This window comes from Monodon monoceros, unplaced genomic scaffold (genome assembly GCF_005190385.1).
Source record: "Monodon monoceros isolate NGI ecotype Baffin Bay Population unplaced genomic scaffold, NGI_Narwhal_1 Super_Scaffold_1, whole genome shotgun sequence".
In the NCBI taxonomy this organism is placed as follows: Eukaryota; Metazoa; Chordata; class Mammalia; order Artiodactyla; family Monodontidae; genus Monodon; species Monodon monoceros.
The window spans coordinates 34,694,462-34,717,794 of record NW_021703765.1 but is presented as its reverse complement, the minus strand read 5'-3'; the positions used below and the strand labels follow the sequence as shown (position 1 = coordinate 34,717,794).

Sequence of the window (23,333 nt, the reverse complement as noted above, 5' to 3'; positions counted from 1 at the left end):
CATTTGAGGTGGAAAAATGAATCAGGAACCTCAGTAGGTCACCCAACATTTCTATAGCCTGGAATGTTGTATCTCAGGGAAACCTCTAGGGCTACACTTTTGTTAAAATGTCTGTATTAGATCACTGACCATTCCATTTGTGTTTAACTGTAGCTATAGGAAAACTTGCCTTTATTTAACCAAATCAAGCTCTGTAACTTCTTATGCATCATTTACATCCAGTTTTTTGCTATGTTATGTCTTCACTCTGAATTACATGGATTTCTAATGAATTTCTAAGGGAACAAACAAGTTTCTGGATTAGACACAGTATTTAGGAGAGGTTGTCTGGTATTATGAAATCACATCATAGAGACAGCTACATCTTCTGCCTTCATGTAACACTAACTGGAAATTAGACAACAAGAGAACAACGTGAGGAATCAAATGTGATTTGAAGAAACAAAAATGTTGAGAAGAGCAGCCACATAACACAGGGAGATCAGCTCAGTGCTTTGTGGCCACCTAGAGGAGTGGGATAGGGAGGGGGGGAGGGAGACACAAAAGGGCAGAGATATGGGGATATATGCATATATATAGCTGATCCACTTTGTTATACAGAAGAAACTAACACACAAGTGTAAAGCAATTATACTGCAATAAGATGTTAAAAAAAAGAGTTACTTAATAAAAGGAGAATACAATTGTAATTTAATGTTTGCAGTCTTGTCCTTCAGCTTTCTCTAACACTTAGAAATGGAGGAGGTCTCCTCATTAATTTGTCTCCAGTCTGGTTGCCTCCCGCAAGGGGGCTGGGGAGAAGCAACTTCTGACAAGTTAGAGGTAAGAGACTCCTTCCCCAGATCCAACTTACTGAGACACAAATGAGACACTCAGTTCCCCAACCACCAACTTCTGGATGCAACAGCGCACTATGCATAAGGAGCAGAGAACATTTCCCTTAATCACTCCTTATCAAACTGAAGCCAAGTTTATTGGCAGGTCTATCAGGGGTGATTTGGTAACCTGTCTCCCCTCTTAGAATAGTGAGTGGACATCAAACCACACTGTGTACTTTATAGGAACCGAATGTGGCATCAACTACACTGACTGGGTAAATTTCCAAACGTGACTCTAAGCCTTCCAGTTAAGAGAGCATAGGTGTTATTTCTCTCCAGCTTAAGGAAGAGATATCTCAATCGTACTCTATAAAGTGTGTCAACTTGAGGTCCACACCTTGTTCCTTAATTCTGGTTCTTGTTGGGAAAACCCCGATAATTACCTCCCAAAGAGAAGGCAGCATAAGAACATGGACGGATATATACGCACTCTTCATCATGGAAGAAACTTTTAAAAATCTCATCTTATTGTGGAATGGCTACTTCATCATTTATTTATTTATTTATTTTTATTTAACATGCTGACAGCCAGCGAGATCCAATCCATTTCTTCAAAAGTCTGCTGTGCGCGAGTTTCACGTCCTCGCCGCCGCCTGGGCTAGAACTTCTCCGGAAAAGCCTCCATTTCGTCCTTGATCCTGTTTTCTACCAGTGACGCGAAGCTGCTTGTCAGTGTTTGGAAGGCTATAGCTGACAAACACCTGCTTGCTGGTCTTCCTGGCTAAGCGCTGGGTGAGGCCGGTGGACGTCGTGTCAGACGTGCCTCCGAGGAGGGCTGTGGACACGGGGATGGGGTCGTAGCGGGTGCACATGACCATGGCAAGGTTGCGCAGGTGTGGCGTGTTACCCACCCACAGGAAGGGCGAGTGCGTCAGCAGCAGCGTCTTTAAATGGTGAGTCTCTATGTCAAAAGGTATGTGTGTGAATCCTGTCACAGTGCCCACTCTTCACATTTCTCTGTGGGCATGCACCGTGTTTCCCACGGTGTATTATGACAGAATTTGTGACAGTGGGAGCAGTGGCAGCAAGAGTGCAGGGATCAGCATACGACTGTCAGTGCTAGGGGAGCCAGCAGTGTGGAACCCAGTGTTAGAGCAGAAGAGTCTGGCATGAAATGTCAACCAGTTATCAGAGTAGGTGGACCATAAAGCAAAAGTTTCCTTGTAATGCCCATTTGCATAAAGGGTTAACACAGGTAGAGCTATAGAAAAATTTACTTCAGTCCCCAGAAACAGAAGAAAAAAATTCTATATTTTTTTCCCGCATAAAATGATGCCTCATATGAATTTTCTTGACTCTAAATGTGTAGTGCTCTCCATGCCCAAATCCTCATGAGAATGACTGGGGAAGAGGAAATGTTAGCTACAAACTTCTATTTCAAGGAGCAGCTTCCCTTGGAACTAGATTGTTGTTATTAATGCTGATGATTTTCGTTTACAACACAGTGCTGGACTGTAATTATTTCCTGATATGAATTGCTTACTCACTTCTTCCTCCCAATTAGTTGACCTATTGCTTCCTACATACTTTTGTTATTACTTCAATATTCTGGATAAATAGCTTTCTTGTGGATAGAAGTGTTCTTTAGCAGTTCTGATAGATTTTTTTCTTTCTCTTATAAATTGCTCAGTAAAATTCAGGAACATAAAAAGGGCACCAGAAGTTATTACGTGTGATATTTTCTCAAACTAATATATATATATATTTTGTGGTATGTGGACCTCTCACTGTTGTGGCCTCTCCCGTTGCGGAGCACAGGCTCCGGATGCGCAGACTCAGCGGCCATGGCTCATGGGCCCAGCCGCTCCGCGGCATGTGGGATCTTCCTGGACCGGGGCACGAACCCAATTCCCCTGCATCAGCAGACAGACTCTCAACCACTAGGCCACCAGGGAAGCCCTCAAAGTATATTTGATTGACTAGTGGTTCACATTAAGATAAAGGTTTTGTACTAGCTTAATAAACAGCAAGCTTGATTGCTTGCTGTTTTGAGAAACTGGATGAGGGCATGCTCAGTGGCTTAATATGGAATCTGTTATTGGTAAGACAGTGAAGGTAACCATCCTGTACTCTCCCTAGGTGATTATTGGTGCATTCCTTAAAATTAGGGAAATATGTTTTCAGAGTTCCCTTCTCTAGCTTCTACATGTACACCTGTAGGGAGCATGGGTAGAGAGAGAGATGCTAAAGCAATGAGGCCACAAATGTCCATCAGACAAGCTATAAAGCATAAGTAATGAGCCTTTACCAACACACCTGCTGTTTGCTCCATTTTTTGCCAGTCTCTGTGTAAACAATTGAAGAAAGATGCAAAATCCTATCAAAGAGGAGATATCACAGTATATGACAGGCTGCTATAAAACAATATAGGGCATTGTAATTTAGAACCAGGCTGTTTCATATTTAAAGTGCTAAGTTAGTTTGGACAAGCACAAAGGAAGAAAAAAGGTCTTCCTGGAGGAGAGGGTCCATGAAAGATGGGTGGAATTTAGTTACACAAAGAAGAAAGGAAAGTCAATGCAAGCTGGCAGGAAAGCATGAGTGAACCTGTACCACCTACTTCTGACTGATGGCACTGACATAATTAAATCATATCTCCATTACTTTCTCCTTGTTCTTACTTCAACTCCTCCTTTTGCTAGGTGAGTGAACAGGTTTCTATTTGCTGAATTCGTTCTATGTAATAATAAAATAATCTTGACCCTTAATGTGAACTTAAGAAAAAAGAAATTGATTTTTAGCTTCTGAAATCTCGATTAATTGATACCACTTACAACTACCTGGCAGTCTGAGATTTAAAAAGCCCTCAGGCAAAAATGTGCAGGAACATTAGAAGGTGGCATTGCATCCATTCCTCCATCTCTTTCTTTCTTGAGAAAGAGACAGAGGAATAACCTTTCTCCTTAACCCACCCACCCAATTCTACCACTTGTCAAAATCAATCAATGCTTCCTTGAATTGTGCATTAATAGAGAAGGAGAAAATAAAAACTCAAAGGGCAGGAAATAAGTCAGGGTATCATTGAAGCCCTGAGCTAAGAATAAACAAACAAATCATGAAAACAAACAAACAATAAACAGACAAATAAAAGAACAGAAACCATGGAATAGACTGTGAAATTAAGTTTATCCTAATTATTTTTTTTTAGGTTTTGATCATAGTTACAGGTGGAAATAAAACTCTTATTGGAAAGAAGATGGAGCATGATTTTGATCTGACAGATCGCAGTGCATACAAACTCTCACATACTTGCTACTATTTACTCATGCATATGTGCTATCATTCATTCAAGAAAATTTTATTGAATATTGACTATGCATTAGCTAATGTTCAGATATATTTGGAATATAAAAATAAATCTGGCAGAGATATTATGTAACAAAGAGATTATAACTGCAGTGCATTTTTTAAGATCTAAGAAAGTCATGGGTACAGGGATACAGAGAGAGCATAAAGAAAACAGTGACGCATCCTACTACTGTTTACAGGAAGTTAATGACTGTGCAGGTCCTAGAAACTTTAGGGTGTTCAAATGAGTAGGCTTTCAACAGAATGGGAGAAGGTAGGAGAAAAGGACTACAAAATAAATCTCACATAAGGATATATCATGAACAGAGGCAAAGAAGCCTGAAACAGAAAAAATGTACTGGGAACAATGCAAGTGATCAGGGTGGCTGAGCTCTCTGTTGTGCTCCAACTTACAAAATCAAGTCGAAGCAGATAATTAAAGGCAGTTAATATCATACTAAAAGAGCCAGTTATTTTCAAACCATTTCAGAATAATTATTTGATGAGTTCCAGTGAATAAAAGAGATAATGGAAAACATAACAGGGCTTAGGCTGGAGAAGTATAAGAAGACTCTTCTCTACTCATCCCTGTGTTCCCTGCCTCATGGCTGCTGTAGAAGTATTAGCATGTTTTAAGAATAACAGATTTACACCCATTTATATGTAGGTCTATCTTTCTGTCTGTCCATTCACCGTTCTATTATTATGGGTTTTGAAAGGTCTTTATATTTTTAAACAATGATAATTTTCTAATAATAATGCTTAACATTGGCAAATTTTCCCTCTGTGCAGATGCAGAAAAAGGGACTAGATTTAGCCTAATACATGAAACAACCAAAAAAAAAAAAAAGAAAAAAAAAAAGAAAAGAGAAAATATATGCAACAACAGTGTTCAAGCCACTGGACATTAGGCAGCAAAGAATAGTGATCCCTGAACACTGGAAACAAAGAAGTGAGCCCTACAATCGTCCTAGTTTACTGACTTTAGAGAGTTTTCAAGTTATGACACTAGGGAAAGAGAAATGAAGCAGATCCCAGAAACAATTCTGAGATATGCAGAGAGAATTGAGAAGCTGGGGAGGCCAATGTAGCTAAAATTCATAGAAGAGAGTGCTGGAAAGGACATAGTTCAGAGAGAATCCTGGAGGTCTGTAAGGGATTGCCTGCGAGTAGTCAGCTAAGTACTGACAAGTAAATGCATGTGGGGAAACTGCTTGAGACAAGGGGAATAATCATCCAGAAGAATCAGAGAGCCTAGCTAGCACTTACATAGAACAGAGAATAGTCTATCTCCACTGATTAAACTGAAAAACTCTTAATTCATTGGCTATATTAAGGAAAATACTCATAAAGTGCTTGGCTCACTACTCTAGACTCACCTAAAAACCCACTGAAACAAGAACTGAAGGGATCAAAATGTTTTGAGTGATATAATTTAATCCCAGATCAAAATTCAAGTATTTATAGAAATATATAATGTCCAGCACCTAACAAGATAAGATTCACAATGCCTGGTAGACAACCAAAACTACCCAGGCATGCAAAGGGGCATGACTATAGAACATATGATGAGAAAAATCAATCAACTAAAATCAACCCAGAACTGACATAAATGTAATAATTAGCAGACATTAAGATAATTATATTCAAAAGTTAAAGACATGGATGATATTACAAAATGTTCCAAATAAAATTTCTGTACATTAAAACTTCAGTATCTGAGATGGAAACTGCATTGGATGGGCCTTATGGGCTATTACATAGGAAAAACATTGTGAACAGCTGTGGAAAATATCCAAAATGAATCATAAAAAATAATTTTAAAAATGAAGACAGTTTATCATGTCTAATAGAAATCCTCAAAGAAGAGGAAAAATAGAGGGAACAGAAAAACAGTTTCTGAGAAAATGATAGTAAAAAATTTCCAGAGCTGATAAAAAGTATTAACCCACAGATCCAAAAAGCTCAAAAACTCCCAAGCAAAAGAAGCATGAAGAAAATGACACCAAAGCACATTATAATCAAATTGTTCAAAATCAGGAATGAAGATAAAATCTTTAGCCGGAAGAAGAAGACATGTTGCATATAGAATAGTAAATATAAGGGTGACACAGATGTCTCATCAAAAACAATACAGTGGAAGAGACCTTGGAGAAAAACATTAAATCATGAAAAGGAAAAATAAATCAACCTTGAATTCTATACCAAGTGCAAAATATCTTCCAAAACTGAAGGTGAAATAAAGACTTTTTAAGATATGCAAATGCTTAAACAATTCATCAACACGAGACCCATATTACAAAACATGTTAAAGGAAGTCCTTCAAGAAGGCTGAAAATAATACTACAAGGAAATATAGACCTGTACAAAAAATAAAAAGCACCTGAAATAATAACTACATATTAATCATAATTTTCCTTTTATTTAAGTCTTTAAAAATAATTGACTCATGTGGATGTAGATGGCATTACTTTTTTAGAAAGCAGTTTAGCAGTTTCTTAAAAAGTAAGACATATATCTATTATACGATCCTGCCATTCCACCCCCAAGTATTTACCTAAGAGAAAATAAAGCTTATGCGCTACCCTGTACACAAACATTTGTACACTAGCACTCAGAACAGTTTTCTTTATAATATCTAAAACCTGGAAACAACCCAAATGACCTTCAACAAAAGAATGAATAAACAATTTGTGGAGTATATAGAATATTACTTAGCAAAAAAAATGAATGAACTAAAAGTGAATGAACACAATAACATGGAAGAATCTTAAAATAATTACCCTGAATGAAATAAGCCAGACCAAAAAAAACCAAGAGCGCATTCTGTGTGCTTCCATTTATAGAAAACTCTAGAAAATACAAACTAATCTATGGTGACAGAATGCAGATTAGTGGCTGCCTGGGGAGGTGTGTGGAGGGAAAGACAAGAAAGAGGAATTACAAAGGGGCACAAGGAGACCTTGGGATGTGATAAATATGTTCACTACCTTGATGGAGTTGATGGATTCATGGGTGTATATGTCAAAACATATCAAATTGTACTTTTTAAATACATACAGTTGATTTTATGTCAACTATAATTCAATAAACTGTTAAAAATAATACCTGAATGTGACTTTTTACTTAATTATTCAAAAGTGCTTTCATATACAGTATCTCATCTAATCATTTCATGGACTTTTGATAGCATTTAGAATTTTTACTATTATTTTGGCTTTACAAAAAAGGAAACAAAGTCAGAATGGTATTAGTTGACAAAGACCACACAGCCTGCAAGTACCAGGCAGAGAAAGATCCTTACATCCTGACCTCTGGTGTTCACCATTATGTTTCTAGTCTGGTTTCGGCCTGAAGTGCCCTCAGAAAACCCAGTCCAGTGAGCTGGTGTTACTGGTCTTTTCTCACATCCGTCTTTCTGTACAGTTTGGGAAGATTAGCAAATTACATCAGATTAATTCCAAATTGCATATGCTACCTAACTTTAACAGAATTTGTCTTTTTTGCTGCTGCATATTTTCATGATATTTGTACCAGGCCAAATATCTAGGGTTTGTTAGAGATGGCATCTGGCTTGAGTTTCCTCAGACCTCCCCAGGCCTCTAAACTTATAGCTTTTGTCACTGCTTTTCATTTAACAATGAATTATCTATTTCCCTCGATGCATCTCATGTCACCACTTTTATGATTATGTTACTCCTTTTGTTTGTTTTGATTTTTTAATGCCCTACGTCATCAACTCAGTTTTACATTCCTTGAACATAGAGATAGTGGATATGTTGGTTTGCTTCCCTGCAAAATATGTCAATGGGCCCCAATGCATTTGTTTACTTTTAATATATAAGCAAATAATTTTTGTTGATGTGGACACTGATTTTTTTTAGTTTCTATGCAGATATTTCATGAACCTTTTTTATATTCTTCCATTTTTTCCTTGCCTCATTCCTGCCCTATAAATTCCCAAGCTGCTACTTACTTATATTTTCAGTTGTAAGTTTAATTTTTATCTCATGCTCCATTTTTTTAAATTAGAAATTTAAAGGAAACTCACAAAAATAAGAGCAAGATGAAATAATTTCCTGTAATAAGGTTAAACTGATATCTATAAGAAAGGGATAAGAAGGGAATAAATACACTGACCAATTCTAATCAAAACAAGGATAATGGAAATTAAGTTTGTAGAGGTTATTATGAGGAAAAAAAGAAAACTGGAAATTTTTGTCCACCCAGCTTTGGTCCTCCTACTAAATAACTTTTATCTTTATCTGGAATTTCGGAATGTCTTCCAAAATATTTACCATGAGGAAATGGAAGGGTTTGTTTAGGTTAAGTTTTCAAAATGGGTAGTTGATAGCATGCGCAATAGCACAAGCAAGTCAGAATGATTGGTTCACTAATCAAGATGATCAACTAGGAGTCAAGATTAGGAGGGATGAGCAAAGTCCCTTTCTCACGTCATTAAATCCTGGGCCAGCAGCGGGGAGAGACCATGTCAGTCTCCCTCTGCCTTCATTAACCCTTTCACACTTAGGAACTGAGCTCCATTGCTCGTCTCTTAGCTCAAGTCCTTTAGAGAAAGCGCTATGAAGGAACAATGCAGATTTATAATTTATGTATTATTCATTGTTATCATTATTAGCTCTCATAATTCCAGGCACACTGCTCATGTGGCTCTTTTTTTTTTGCTTAAGTCATATAAAACTCAGCTGACAAAACTAGTAGGCATACCATGGGGAATTTTGGGGACCTGGTTTGGCTGATTATAGCTGCCTCCAATTCTACTTCCAGTGATTTTGTGTACATATAACTCTGCAATTAAAAAAACAAAAGTTTCCAAAACAGTGAAGAGTATCAAAGAAATAGCTTGAAGATGATGAGTGCTCTCCCTCGAAGACTGATATCTGGGCAGGGCCAGCTTCATAAGCAGCAATAATACCCACCCTTCATTGAGCCTGTAGTGCAGTGGAGACAGGGGTGGTGGCCAATGTATAGTAGGATGGTAGACCATTTCTTTTTTCTTATGACATCTCAAGCAGTCAGCTATTTATGGTATAAAATCATCTCTTCCTTTGATATCCTAAATGTCATTGATACTGATCCATTGGTTGAATTAGCCCTATCCTCATAAAAAATACAAATATTTAAGTAAGAGGTTACATTCCAGCCTCTGGCCCCTTATTGTAAGTGTTCATCAGATTATTTCCTCCAAATCAACTGGAAAGGGAATGGATTGAGAGCATAGCTTGGGAAGAAAGGAATTGACAGCCAAGGGATCCAGAAGAACTGGTCTGGCTGCAAGTGTGATACTAGCCACTCACTGCTCTATGTTCCCATCTCCAGGAGTCCTACTGGGATTCTTATAGATTTTGGAGCTGATCTGTCAGGCTACGGAGAGAAGCTAGTTTCTACACAATAATGTAAACTTAACCTTATGGCTATTTCTTTCTCTGCCATCAGTACATGCCAAAACTCTAGGAAGAGCTCTTTCCAGGGTACTATTAAATGGGAAAAATTGTCCCTCAGGCCTTCTGTTTTAGAAGATGGAGAAAGAAGGTTATACCTATTTATAGAACTTCATGTCTATTTTATCCCTTTCAACCACACAACAACCTTGTAAAGAGAATATTATTGAACTGTTTTTCTATGTGAAGTGTATGGGAGGTAAAAGTTTTTTAGACCCTCTTAGGGTCCGTGGCTGAGTCTGAAAATGAAACTGATGAAAACAATTTAACAGGAGAAAAGATACAATAGTATTTAATGTAAGTTTTACATAACACAGCTGATTTTAGAAGGAAATGAAGACCCAAATAAACAGACCTGAATATTTTATGAAGAGTGGGCAGTCGTGGAAGAACGTGACAGGTTAAGGAGTATGAGGTAATTGTAGTAAACTGTAGTAAACTTGTAGCAAGCCCTGTTTGTTAGAATTCTCCTTGGTGTCTCTTTGCTTTCAGAGATAAGGATGCTCTTTCCTCTGGGTACAGAGAAGACACCTCCCACAGGAGGGTTCTATGACTTGTTCCACGGGAGAACAGCAATTGGGTGGGAGAGTGAAAGACAGGGAGATAATCAGAGTGGTGTTCTTGCATTTGCTGTTTTCTCAAAATTTTTCAGCTTCAATATGCCAGGAGCCATATTTTGAGGTAACATATCCTAAAACCCATCAGAAGAAACAGAGACTCAGAAAGTTTAATGGTCCATTTATTCATTCATTAGACAAACATTTATTGTGTCCTTACTAAGTCCCAGGCACTGTTAAATGTGATGGGGATACACCAGTGGGGAAAAAAAATAAAAAAGAAAAATATTAAATTCTGTGTTGTAAGCAGCTTGCAATATCATGGAGAAAGCCTCCAATTACAGTCAGTGGCAGAGATATGCTTTCAGCACAGTTCTGTACCCCAAGTTTTCTCATTATATACAGTTACCAATCAGCGAGGTTAAGTCAGGAAGTTCATTTACTATAAAGGCTCAGGGTCTTTCTACAAAAATGGCCCAAAGGTCCATAATTCTAGTAATGCAGGATGAGGAGGAACTACATTCATCTGTTTTCTCTAGCTCTGTAGGTCTCTTTCCTTCAGCCTGGGTTTCCTCTGGAAGATGATAGTTCTAGATATTCAGGCTAACTTGTAACACCTTAAGTGCAGGGGGCTGCAAGGTCAAAAAGCATATGTTGATGGTCCAGGTCCTACAGTTTTTTGGGCTGATGTGAGGACTCTGCTTTGGAAGGGTCTGGTTTCCCCAACTCAAAGGATGCCCCAGCCTTGAACTTCATTATGTCTGATGTGTTGCAGAGACTGTATTTTCCTCTGCTTCTGATCAGCAGCACTGTATGTCCTCCTGCATGACTGCCATACCAGGGAAAGGGAAAACTGTGTCCTGCCCCTTTTTAAGGCTTTCTTGAGGACCTTCCAAAGCCCAGATTTTCTCTGAATTGAGGTGAAGCTGAATGGGGATTGCTAGTAAATCAGGGAGGGGTGGGAGCCTTGGAGCTGAATATCCATGAGACTGCTGGTGGGATTTACAGACACAGGTGTGCCCACACTCACTCACACCTACACACACACACACACATACAGTCACACACACAACCCCAGGTGGAGCAGGGAATTAGTCAGCAGAGGCCTAACAAAGTACTTCCTACACATGCTGCTCTGTCAGACGGCACAGCTTCTTGGGCTTCAGAGGTAATTACATGGATTTTCTGTCTTGTACTTGCAAAAACACAGCCCAGCACAGCGCTGCTGCTGCTGGCTCATCACTGACGAGGCCTTCGGCACTGGCAGGCAGCAGGCTGCAGGAGAATGTTTACATGCTCTCTTTTAAGAATTCAAACCCCAAGAAAATACAGGAGGTACCAGTGGAAGGAAGAGGGATGAGAGTCAACATGGGGGAGAAGGGTGTGAAGTTTCTCTTGGATAACCAAGCAAGACATTCCAGAGGAAGTGGGGGTATACAAAAGGGGAAATTGCTGCAGAGAAGGCTGCAATCATGCTTGTATTGATGAGTTTTACTTTCTTTCCCTTCATCCATCAGCATAATCAGTTGGCCAGTAATAATCATTTTGCTTTCAAAGGATCCATCCATCAGTCAACACTTATTAGACCCTGAATACCCCAAATTCCAGGCCAGACACTCTGTGTTTCCCTGGGGTGGGTATCAGGCATAAATCACAGCCTCTGTGCACAAGGAGCTTACATGTGAGGTGGGAAGAGTCACTCATTTCAGGAAAACTGAAGAGAAGGTGGTTAGTGAATTGTGAGCAATTGGGTATGGAGTGCAGACCTGATATCAAGTCTCTACCCACCATTTGGGGATGTTTCCTTTTCTAGTCTTTATCTTAACATGGATTATAACCAATAAATGGAGTCCAGAAACAGGGATAAATAGAAGACAAATGTACTGGGGTATTTCACATTTTCATGAGTAAAAAGGAAGAAGGTGTAGACCACAGTAAGGAGAAAAACATCCTGGGGACCTATTGTGTGCCTGAGAGGTGGCCAGTGTAATGCCATGAGGAGTGTCGGAACCAGTGTGCAGTCTTCCATATGCACCTTCCATGTATATTGCATGGGGGGGTGGGGCTGATGCATAAGCTCTGTGAATGGAAAACTGCAGATCTGAAGCAGACCCATCTTCAGGCTGCAGAAATGACCCTGGCTGTTATATCAGGACAATGTCATAGCTACCCATGTTGACCGTGCATGGGTTTCTGAATTTCCTATTCCTATTGATTAAGTTTGAGGGCTTCTATGTATCTGCACTGATAGAATGCTGACCCAGACCCTGTGGGGACCTTGAAATCATTCATAGCATAAAGAATTAAAGACACAGACATACAGAACAAATATATGGATACCAAGGGAGAAGGGGGGTGTGGGAGGAATTGGGAGATTGAGATTGACACATATACACTATTGATACTATGTGTAAAATAAACAACTAATGAGAACATACTGTAGAGCACAGGGAACTCTACTTAATGCACTGTGGTTACCTGAATGGGAAGGAAATCCAAAAGAGTGGGGATATATATATGTATAGCTGATTCATTTTGCTGTATAGTAGAAACTAACACACATTGTAAAGCAACTATACTCCAATAAAAGTTAATTAAAAAAAAAAGAATTAGAAAGAGGTCTGGACTAAAGGATGGGTTTATGATTTTGCTAGTAATTGGCTCTGTGATCTTGAACATAGCTGAAGTTCTTTTATATCCTCAAATCATTTGCACATTCTTAGGTCCACTTCAGGTGTCCACCATGGTTGGTGGATTCCTCCAGCATTAACAGCCAGTCAGTCTCCTGCATTTCCAAGTTCATGTTCCTCTCTGGATCTTCACTCAAAATATTCTCTGTCTCAAATGCTTCCTACTCCCTCTCAGTCTATCAAAACCCGGACATCTTTCTGGGCATGACTTAAGGCCACTCCCTAACTGCAGCCTCACCATCCCTTCAAGTCTGCATTTCCCTTCCTCCTCTGAAACCATAGAGCAATGCATTAGTCCAAGTAGTTAAGCCCTAGAGGCCACATGAAGTTATTCTTTAATAGTTGTATTTGTGTTTTCCCTCCATGCTTCTAATAATACATGGCACATTAAGGCACTGGATAGATATTGACAAAATTGTTACTGGTATTTTTTATTACACTTCTCAGGGGGCTTAACATGATTAGGAAAAGCAACCAGATTCAGATTAGGTGATGTTTGTCCTGAATCATGAAAAAAAAAAAAAAAAAAAGAAACAAACAAAGACAAGAGTTAATAAGGATACTTGTTAAATGATTCATCTCCAACCAGGCCTAACAAGTTCAGACTTCCTTTCCATTCTGTTTCTCTGCTGATTATCTTCTCTTTCTCCTTAGGGATTTCTCAGCTTTATCAGTTACATAAATAAAAAAAAAAAATTGAACCTCAAGGTTCATCAAAAGGTAGATATATTTTCTACCTTTTGATAGATACCTTCTATCTATCTACCCTTGCAAACTGATTCCTAGGAAACAGACTACTAACTATTTCAGTTTATCAAATGTTATGGCTCATGATTACTTCATGAGATAGATTCTATTTTACTCCCATTTTAAGGATTACAGAGCTGAAGCTCAGGGAGATTAGGTAATAGGTTCTAGGTCATATGGCTAGTAGGGTATGCTGAATTCAAATCTAGGTCTGTCTGATTTCAGATTCTTTTCATCACTCAAACTTCATAAATTTAATAAATGTAACAAACAGTGTTAATTCCTGAAATGTGCAAAAATATGAGTAAAGGAATTAGTGGTTCAGAGTTTAGAAAATGAATTGAAGTAGAAAGAATGATTTGGGTAATTGGAGAAGGCTTTTGCAGAAGTTAGATGTAGGTTTCTATAATACCTAAACAATTCTATAAGCAGTGCATTTTTGTAATATAATGATGTTTACTATATTTAAGTTATAAAGGAAAAGTCCCTCAAGTTAAAAAACAACAGAAAAGAAGCAGCAGAAAGTTTCAAGTGGACACAGTGAATGTAAAGTTTTACAAAGAGGAAAAGATTCCCTCTGGGTGCTGTGATCATTCTTCCTACTCACTAGAGTCCCGTTTGTAGTACTGAAGTAACCTTAAATAGACGGCAATAGTAAATGACTCTGCTACAGAACAACAATTTACAGGTGTGTTCATTGCTTGCAATAGTAGTGTTCTAAGCAATGGTCGTGTTTCAGATTCTCTCTCTCCCTCTCCCTCTCCCTCTCCCTCTCCCTCTCTCTCTGTCTCCTTCTGTTTATAAGAATTTCTCTGTAAAGTTGGTAACTAAAACACAAACATTTATTTCTCCTCTTTGTTGAAACCCCATTAAAATGACAATTCAGGAATAAAGAATAAGCCCACAAAAACAAAGAAAATTAGATGGGAGAAAACATCAGACTAGAACTGTCAACAAAATTTTTGAATAAACAGATTGATTGATAATAGCTGATTTAATAGATTAGAGAATGAGTAAGCCTGATTGCTCGTATAGGAAAAAAAACATAGAAAGAAGTTTGATTCACTCTGCAAAGCCAGTTAGAAACTGGGGGTACCAGATACTTTTGAGGTTGAGGGTTTCAGGCTGGATTTGAAAATCGAGTGGATCTTTTGGAATTTATAAAATGAATAGTTAGAAACCAAGGTTCCATTTCAAACTCCATGCTGTCAAGAAAATTCCCTTCCTCCATCCAGAAGAATAAATATGCACAACAATATCCTTGACCCAGAGATCACAAATCTGAAAGATATGATAGCAGCCTATCCTGAAAATGAATTTTTTTTTTTTTAATCTCAGAAGTACTGTGGTATTTCCCACTTCTACAGCTCTCTTCCTTTAACAATCTTCCCAAATTGTCTAAGCCAGGCTTCTAGCCCATAGACAGAAAACTGGAATGTTATTCTTAAAAAAGAATGTTATCCTAAAGGAATATTATTATAAAGAGACTCTCCAGCCCAGGAGAAAACATTTACAGATGCTGATAAAGACAAAGAGAATGAGACAACAAGCTCCCCATCATATCACACTGTGGTGATGTCCACTATGCAACAAGTCCTGCTCATGTCACAGATAGTTCTGGTCAGCTTATTTTGGCCTCACTCTTGAGTATAGATATCCAAGTTTCACCATTTACTTGTTTTATTTTGTTTTTAAGTAAAATATCTTACATGAAATATGAGGACAAAAGGAGAAAACAAACAATGTGACAAACTAAATGAGATAGAGACAAAGTAGGAATAAGCTGAAAACTTCAATAAAACTATAACTGAGTCTTCCAGGAAACATCATTTATTTATGCATTCAACAAATATTTATTAAGCAGAGCATAAAACATCTATGCTGGTCACTGTTCTCGGTACTTGGTATATGTGTAGAATAGCTCTTGCATTTTTGTACCTTATATTTGGTGGATGAGAGACAATATTTCACCCATGAAAACCTGAATAGAATATTATAAACAGAATTATTTAGAAAATGTTTAAACGTTTTAAAAAATGCATAGGTTATTATACAATAAAAATAAATAGAAGAGTTGAAATTTAAAATAATTTCTTAGACACTTAAAATCATAAAGAGATAGAAAATATAGAAGAAAATATAAAATAATTAAGTACTTAAACCAGAAAGCCCAGTATTCGGTGGAAATACAGAAAGAGAGAGAAGAGTAAAGAAATAATAGGTGTGAAAGAGGAGTTATCAAAACGATAATAAATTAAAACATCCCAGAGTGGAGGGACATGTTTCCAGATTGGAAGGAGTCATAAAATCCAAGCCAGGGCACATCTTAATGAACTTTCTGAATACTGGTGATTTGTCCCACACAAAGGATCAGGGATTAGAAGGTATGAGATTTTGCATTTGCAACATCAGAATTGGGAAGACAAGGAGATAAGCTTTCAAAAGTCTGAGGGAAAACTATGAATAATTGGAATTTACTCTTGGCCAAGCAATCCATCAAAACTGAGGATTGAATGAAGATTCAAATGTGAAGGACCTCAAGTAATTTATTTCCCATGCACCCTTTCCCAAGAGGCAACTGAGGTATGTGATCGTTCAAAATAAATAAATAAAAACAGATGGAAGAAGATTTGAGGACTGTTAAAAATAGGCAATTAACAATCTAAAAATATTTTTAAAAATTTAATTATAAAATAATGGAATACATTTATTCTATAAGACATGCCTCAGGTAAAACCGTGGTTTTAATATTATAAATACTCTAAGGTTCTGTCAAACTAATCCCCTACTCAAAATTCTTGCTGGTACACTGTTTGGGGATAAATCTAAACTCATCAACATGATTTAAAAAAAACAATTTATGATTATAAAAGTTCATGGGTCATCTCTCTCTTTCCATCTCATCAGCCAGTGACTACCTTTTGTATGGAATTCCTTGTGACTTCTGAAAATCACTATGATTTCTCTGTTTATTTCCTTGCACTTGCTCGTCCTTCTGCCTGGAATGACTTCTCTCCTTCCTGAGTGGCATCTTTGTATCTGTCAGGTTTGATACAAACATCATCTCTCGAGGAAGCCCTTTCTCACCCTCAACCTTACTTTGCCCTGACACTAGCAGGTGTTCCTCCTTGGCTCTTATAACACATGTGTTTCTTTTATCAAGGAATGCACTCACTTGATGTTAGTATATTTTTCTTCCTCTTCCCCAAAAATGTGATCTTCTGAAAGGTGAGAACTATATTTTATTAATTGATGTATTCTCAGTTCTTAGTATAATACTTAAGCTCCTAATAGTTTCTTATTTAATCTTCAAAATTATCTTGAGAAGGAAGGATTCTTTACTACACAAAGAGCCTGAAGCTCAGAGAAAATTAGTGACTTGCATGAGATCAAACCTTTAATAACTGATAAGATCAGCTTCAAATCCAGGCCATTGGGACCCTATGGTTTTTCCTACACCATACTGGGACACACTGGATGCTCAAGCAATGAGCCTTTACCAAAGAGGCCTGGGGGTAGGATACCTCAGGCCTAGTTTTAATCTGACAACAGCCAGCTATATCATTTTCAGCAGATCATTTTGTTTTTCTTTTACAGGGATTCCCCCTGGTTCTGAGGGCCACTTTTCTCCATCACAGGCACCCATGTATTGTCAGTGGCATGCTACTTGATATAATGAGTATGAAAGTTCTGTGAAGTATCCAAAGCACATAAGATGATGTGGTGAGTTTTAATTGCAACCTGATCTATACTTAGATCTTTGAAAATGGATTTTCTTAAATATGGGCCTTCATGCTTACATTCTTCTAAACGAGTCATACTTTCTCTCTCTCGACATCTGCCTTCTAGCCTGCTACATACTTCAATTGCACAAAGATAATGTTATGTTCATATATTATTACTTCTTGACAGTTTGGATGAAAATAAAGGAAGGCTACTATTAATATTATTAAAGCCATTTAAATTACATCTCCACCTTAAACACTGCACAGAGTTAGTAGAGACAATCAATATTAGAAAATGGCAAGAAACAAAATTAGTCAGGCAAGATGTTTTATTTGAAAACTTTTAGCAAAAGATCCTTAATAGGTGGGAACTGAAAAAGATTAAATCTTGTTTTGACAGTATCCATTTAATACAGAAAAATATGTTGGAGTATGTAAAAAAGTCATTTTTTAAAGACAGGAAATTTGATACAATATAGTTTTAAAAGATTTATTTTTGTTGAAAAATAGAATTCTCTCTATATTATAGCTCTATATCCTATTACTTCCATTTGATACTGAAAAATAGAAAAAAGATAACTCATATCTAAAGAAATATTTATTCCAATGCATTTTCAATTCAAATTACCCATCTTCTCTTAACAGTGAAATTCATATAAAAAAGTGCATTTTTAAAAAATTTTCCTCCTTTTATTTATATATCCACAATCAGACATGTCATAACACTATCTAAACAACTGTATGCATTAATGAACAAACATAGATCAATAGCTATAATTTGACATACATGCACCGTTCTCTATGAAAAACATCAATAGTCTAAAAGCTGAGTGGGCATAGCTGGAAAAAATATGCTTCACAGACACAATGTTGGCAGAAGCTTAAATAACCAGATGTCAGGGAGGAAAAAATTCAATGAAACTAAGCACATATTGTAAATGTACAGGTATTCTATAGAGCTAAACTGTTCAGGATTAATAATAAGAAAATTATCTTCCACTTGCAGTCATTCAATTACTATGTGTGCAAATATTTTGGATTGCATGTTTTCTATTCAAATATTTTATTATCTACCTAAAGAGCCCTGTTGGGAGTCAAGGCAGAACTAGAATATGAGTTGCACAATACAGTCCAATCTGAAAACAATATCTTAAGTTACTATACAGCCTTTCGTAAGAGAAACCACAGATGACTTGTGTCATTCAAATCTATAGCAGTGTGATAGAGCAATGAAAAGGGAATATATAACTTAGTAATGGGCTCAGGCAGCTGAGAGAAGCCAAGTTTATGAAGAGCATTTGATTGAAAATAGATGAAATTCAAGAGTATGTCAACTCAGCCAGCACTTACACAAACCAAAAAGCAAATAGGCCATTTGCCATTTTATTATAAGGCAATGTGGATGTGGATAGGGCAGTGCACCAGGGACAGGGGCCATATGACATTTTTATCATTTTCCAATGTTATAATATGGAATAATTCATTGTAATTACATGCAATAAAAGGCAGTGTTATCTCCTACAATGAATATTTTTTAAGGGTTGACTCTGGGCTTTCCAGCATGCTCAAATTGTCGAAAGTGACCACATCAAGAGGAAATACCTGTTTATCTTAGAAAACATTTAACTCACTTTTTAAAAATTGTGGTATTGTAGGTCCACAAGCATTGACTTACACACATCCATAGTTCTGTAGTTCCTGAAAATGCTTGAAAAGTGCAACCTCATTGTTTTTATAAATTTCATGCATATAAGAAGGGAAGAGAATACATTAAACCAAGCTACTTGCTTATGTAAATGTTATATGTCACAGTCTGTTTAGAAAATAACAGAATGAGGAGAGGAAATAGACTGTGCAATGAGGTTTTAATACTGGATGAAATTACATAGGTGGAAGACGACACAAATAGAGAGGTTATCTTACCAGGGAAAAACAACTGAGAGAAGAAAAAACCCATCATTTAGAACAGAGATATCAAGACAGATATGAAGGCTTCTGTCACAGATTCAAGAGTGGAGATCAAGACAAAAAAAAAAAAAAAAAAGGCCAAGGCCATTGGGATAGGCATGATATAAAGGGCTATATAAAGACTAGTCTGCATTTTAAAAGTTACCCAAACATGTATTTTCATTTTGCCTAAATAATATCATTAGCAAAAGATTGATAGATATAGGTAGATAATTGATGATGATGATGAAGAAGAAGAAAGATAGATATAAAATTTTTTAACATAAATCAGTAAGAAAAGCATACCAATAAAATTAATTGACAAAGGACAGGTTAAGACATACAGCTAACCAATAACCATACATAACAATATTCAGTCTCACTAGTAAGAAAAGAAATCCTAAATAAACTAAGCTAACCTGTAATCCATAAAATTGGCTAATGTTCTATAAAGACACACCACCACAGCAAGACTGTGATGATATAGGCACTCTTGCTTTTAATACTATGCTGCTTCAGGATATTTTAGGAGAAAAAGCGTAAGAATTTTGCATCCCTATTAACTAGTTCAAGAAATTCATTCTATGTAAAAAATAGTGTGCTTATGCAAAGATTTAACTGTACACATTAATTTTAACATATATGCCTAAACATACCCTAACATATCAACCATTCACATATATTTAGCAGAGTCTTTCAGGGAAGCCTAAACTGAGATTTGTCTCTTTCCAGGGAATTGGTGAAGTGACAACTGCTTCTGGTCCTCTTCATCTTCTTTGCAGGTTTTAAAGTACATGAATTGGTCTGTTCATATTTTCTATTTCTTCCTGATTCAGTCTTGGCAGGTTGTGCATTTCTAAGAATTTGTCCATTTCTTCCAGGTTGTCCATTTTATTGGCATAGAGTTGCTTGTAGTAATCTCTCATGATCTTTTGTGTTTCTGCAGTGTCAGTTGTTACTTCTCCTTTTTCATTTCTAATTCTATTGATTTGAGTCTTCTCCCTTTTTTTCTTGATGAGTCTGGCTTATTAATTTTGTTTATCTTCTCAAGAACCAGCTTTTAGTTTTATTGATCTTTGCTATCGTTTTCTTCATTTCTTTTTCATTTATTTCTGATCTGATTTTTATGATTCCTTTACTTCTGCTAACTTTGGGAGTTTTTTGTTATTCTTTCTCTAATTGATTTAGGTGCAAGGTTAGGTTGTTTATTTGAGATGTTTCCCGTTTCTTAAGGTAGGATTGTATTGCTATAAACTTCCCTCTTAGAACTGCTTTTGCTGCATCCCATAGGCTTTAGGTCATCGTGTCTCCATTGTCATTTTTTTCTAGGTATTTTTTTTTGTCCTCTTTGATTTCTTCAATGATCACTTCGTTAATAAGTAGTGTATTGTTTAGCCTCCATGTGTTTGTATTTTTTACAGATCTTTTCCTGTAATTGATCCTAGTCTCATAGTGTTGTGGTCGGAAAAGATACTTTATACAATTTCAATTTTCTTAAATTTACCAAGGCTTGATTTGTGACCCAAGATATGATCTATCCTGGAGAATGTTCCATGACCACTTGAGAAAAATGTATATTCTATTGTTTTTGGATGGAATGTCCTATAAATATCAATTAAGTCCATCTTGTTTAATGTATCATTTAAAGCTTCTGTTTCCTTATTTATTTTCATTTTGGATGATCTGTCCATTGGTGAAAGTAGGGTGTTAAAGTCCCCTACTATGAATGTGTTACTGTTGATTTCCCCTTTTACGGCTGTTAGTATTTGCCTTATGTATTGAGGTGCTCCTATGTTGGGTGCATAAATATTTACAATTGTTATATCTTCTTCTTGGATCGATCCCTTGTAGTGTCCTTCTTTGTCTCTTCTAATAGTCTTTATTTTAAAGTCTATTTTGTCTGATATGAGAATTGCTACTCCAGCTTTCTTTTGGTTTCCATTTGCATGGACTACCTTTTTTCATCCCCTTACTTTCAGTCTGTATGTGTCTCTAGGTCTGAAGTGGGTCTCTTGTAAACAACATATATATGGGTCTTGTTTTTGTATCCATTCAGCCAATCTGTGTATTTTAGTGGGAGCATTTAGTCCATTTACATTTAAGGTAATTATCGATATATATGCTCCTATTCCCTTTTTCTTAATTGTTTTGGGTTCGTTATTGTAGGTCTTTTCTTTCTCTTGTGTTTCTTGCCTAGAGAAGTTTCTTTAGCATTTGTTGTAAAGCTGGTTTGGTGGTGCTGAGCTCTCTCAGTTTTTGCTTGTCTGTAAACGTTTTAATTTCTCCATCAAATCTGAATGAGGTCCTTGCTGGGTAGAGTAATCTTGGTTACAGGTTCTTCTCCTTCATCACTTTAAATATGCCCTGCCAGTCCCTGCTGAGTTGCAGAGTTTCTGCTGAAAGATCAGCTGTTAACCTTATGGGGATTCCCTTGTGAGTTATTTGTTGTTTGTCCCTTGCTGCTTTTAATATGTTTTCTTTGTATTTAATTTTTGACAGTTTGATTAATATGTGTCTTATCCTGTATGGGACTCTCTGTGCTTCCTCGACTTGATTAACTATTTCCTTTCCCATATTAGGGAAGTTTTCAACTATAATCTCTTCAACTATTTTCTCAGTCCCTTTCTTTTTCTCTTCTTCTTCTGGAACACTTATAATTCGAATGTTGGTGTGTTTAATGTTGTCCCTGAAGTCTCTGAGACTGTCCTCAGTTCTTTTCATTCTTTTTTCTTTATTCTGCTCTGCAGTAGTTATTTCCACTATTTTATCTTCTAGGTCACTTACCCGTTCTTCTGCCTCAGTAAGGTTAGAGGTAGGCCTCCACAGAACAGGTCTGAGTGCTTGGAGAAAGAAGGCTGTAAAGAAATGTCAAGACATTGATTTGAAGAAGGATTTTATGAGACCCTGACTACAAACTGCACTGCTTTAAGTCCCTAGAGACAAAGTTCAAAAAGCTTTGAGATCAGATGTGAGGTTTGAATATAGCATAGTGATGCTTTTACACAGCTTGAGGTTTTAGAAATGTTGAGGGAACTGGGAGAAAGGCAGCCCCCAGGAAATGGGAGCTACGTTGACAGGCAAAGGCTTGTAGCAGTGGCAGCAATAAGGCGTTACCCCCATGAGGCCTTCACAAAATAGGCATCACCTGAGGCTGAAATGATGAAAGCATGGAAGAAGTTTCCGGGTGGACATGCATGACACAGCTGGGAATCTAGAGACAATTGAGGACACTCTTGCAGGTAATAATGGTAAAAAACCACTGACCAAAAACACTGTCAAAATCAGCAAACCCTAAATAAGGCATACAGCTAAATGCCATGCAATTCCCAAGGTGAAGCCAAAAAGAAAAAGAAAACATAGAACTTTCTGGAATAGGGTAGAAGCAGTAACTTTGAGAATTCTCACGAATGTCCTTCAATATGGAGCAAACTGACTATATGCTATTTGTTTCCCTTTTTTAACTGATATGTTGTAGAAAACAGGGAATATGAATGACAGGTGTGTGTCTCTGATGAAAATGAATGCTCTGGATCCAAACATTCAGTGGGAGAAACAACTCAGTCTACAGAAAGTGTGAGTACCCACCAACTAGATGAAGTGAACCTACCTATAGAACCTACAACATCTCAAAGGCAGAGGAGGAGATGAATGAGGGAATGCTGATAAACCCACTGGGCCCAGCAGACTGGAATGGGGCCAGGGCTAGAATAAAAACCCTACACAGTTTTTTAGCTAGCTCACTCTTGCTGGTATTTGCAAACATTTTTTTCCCCACTTATAGGAATCAGAACCTGGTCTTTTAAAGAGTATACTAAACATCATTTTATCTGAACTCATGCCCATCCCAGGTATGTCCTCAAGGTATAAAAATGATAGGTAAAATAAATACCCAAATCTCAAGTTATAGCTCAGACGAGAAAGCAACCACTTCAGATATTTTGGGAAGTGGTAAATCTTTATCTCTCTCTGTCTCTGTCTCTGTCTCTGTCTCTGTCTCTCTCTCTCTCTCTCTCTCACACACACACACACACACACACAC

The 23,333-nt window shown here is 37.1% G+C and overlaps 1 pseudogene; it reads right to left on the bottom strand.

Moving 5' to 3' along the window:
- Nucleotides 1-1,476: 1,476 nt before the first annotated feature.
- Nucleotides 1,477-16,686, bottom strand: LOC114892666 (annotated as a pseudogene).
- Between the last annotated feature and the right edge of the window lie 6,647 nt (nucleotides 16,687-23,333).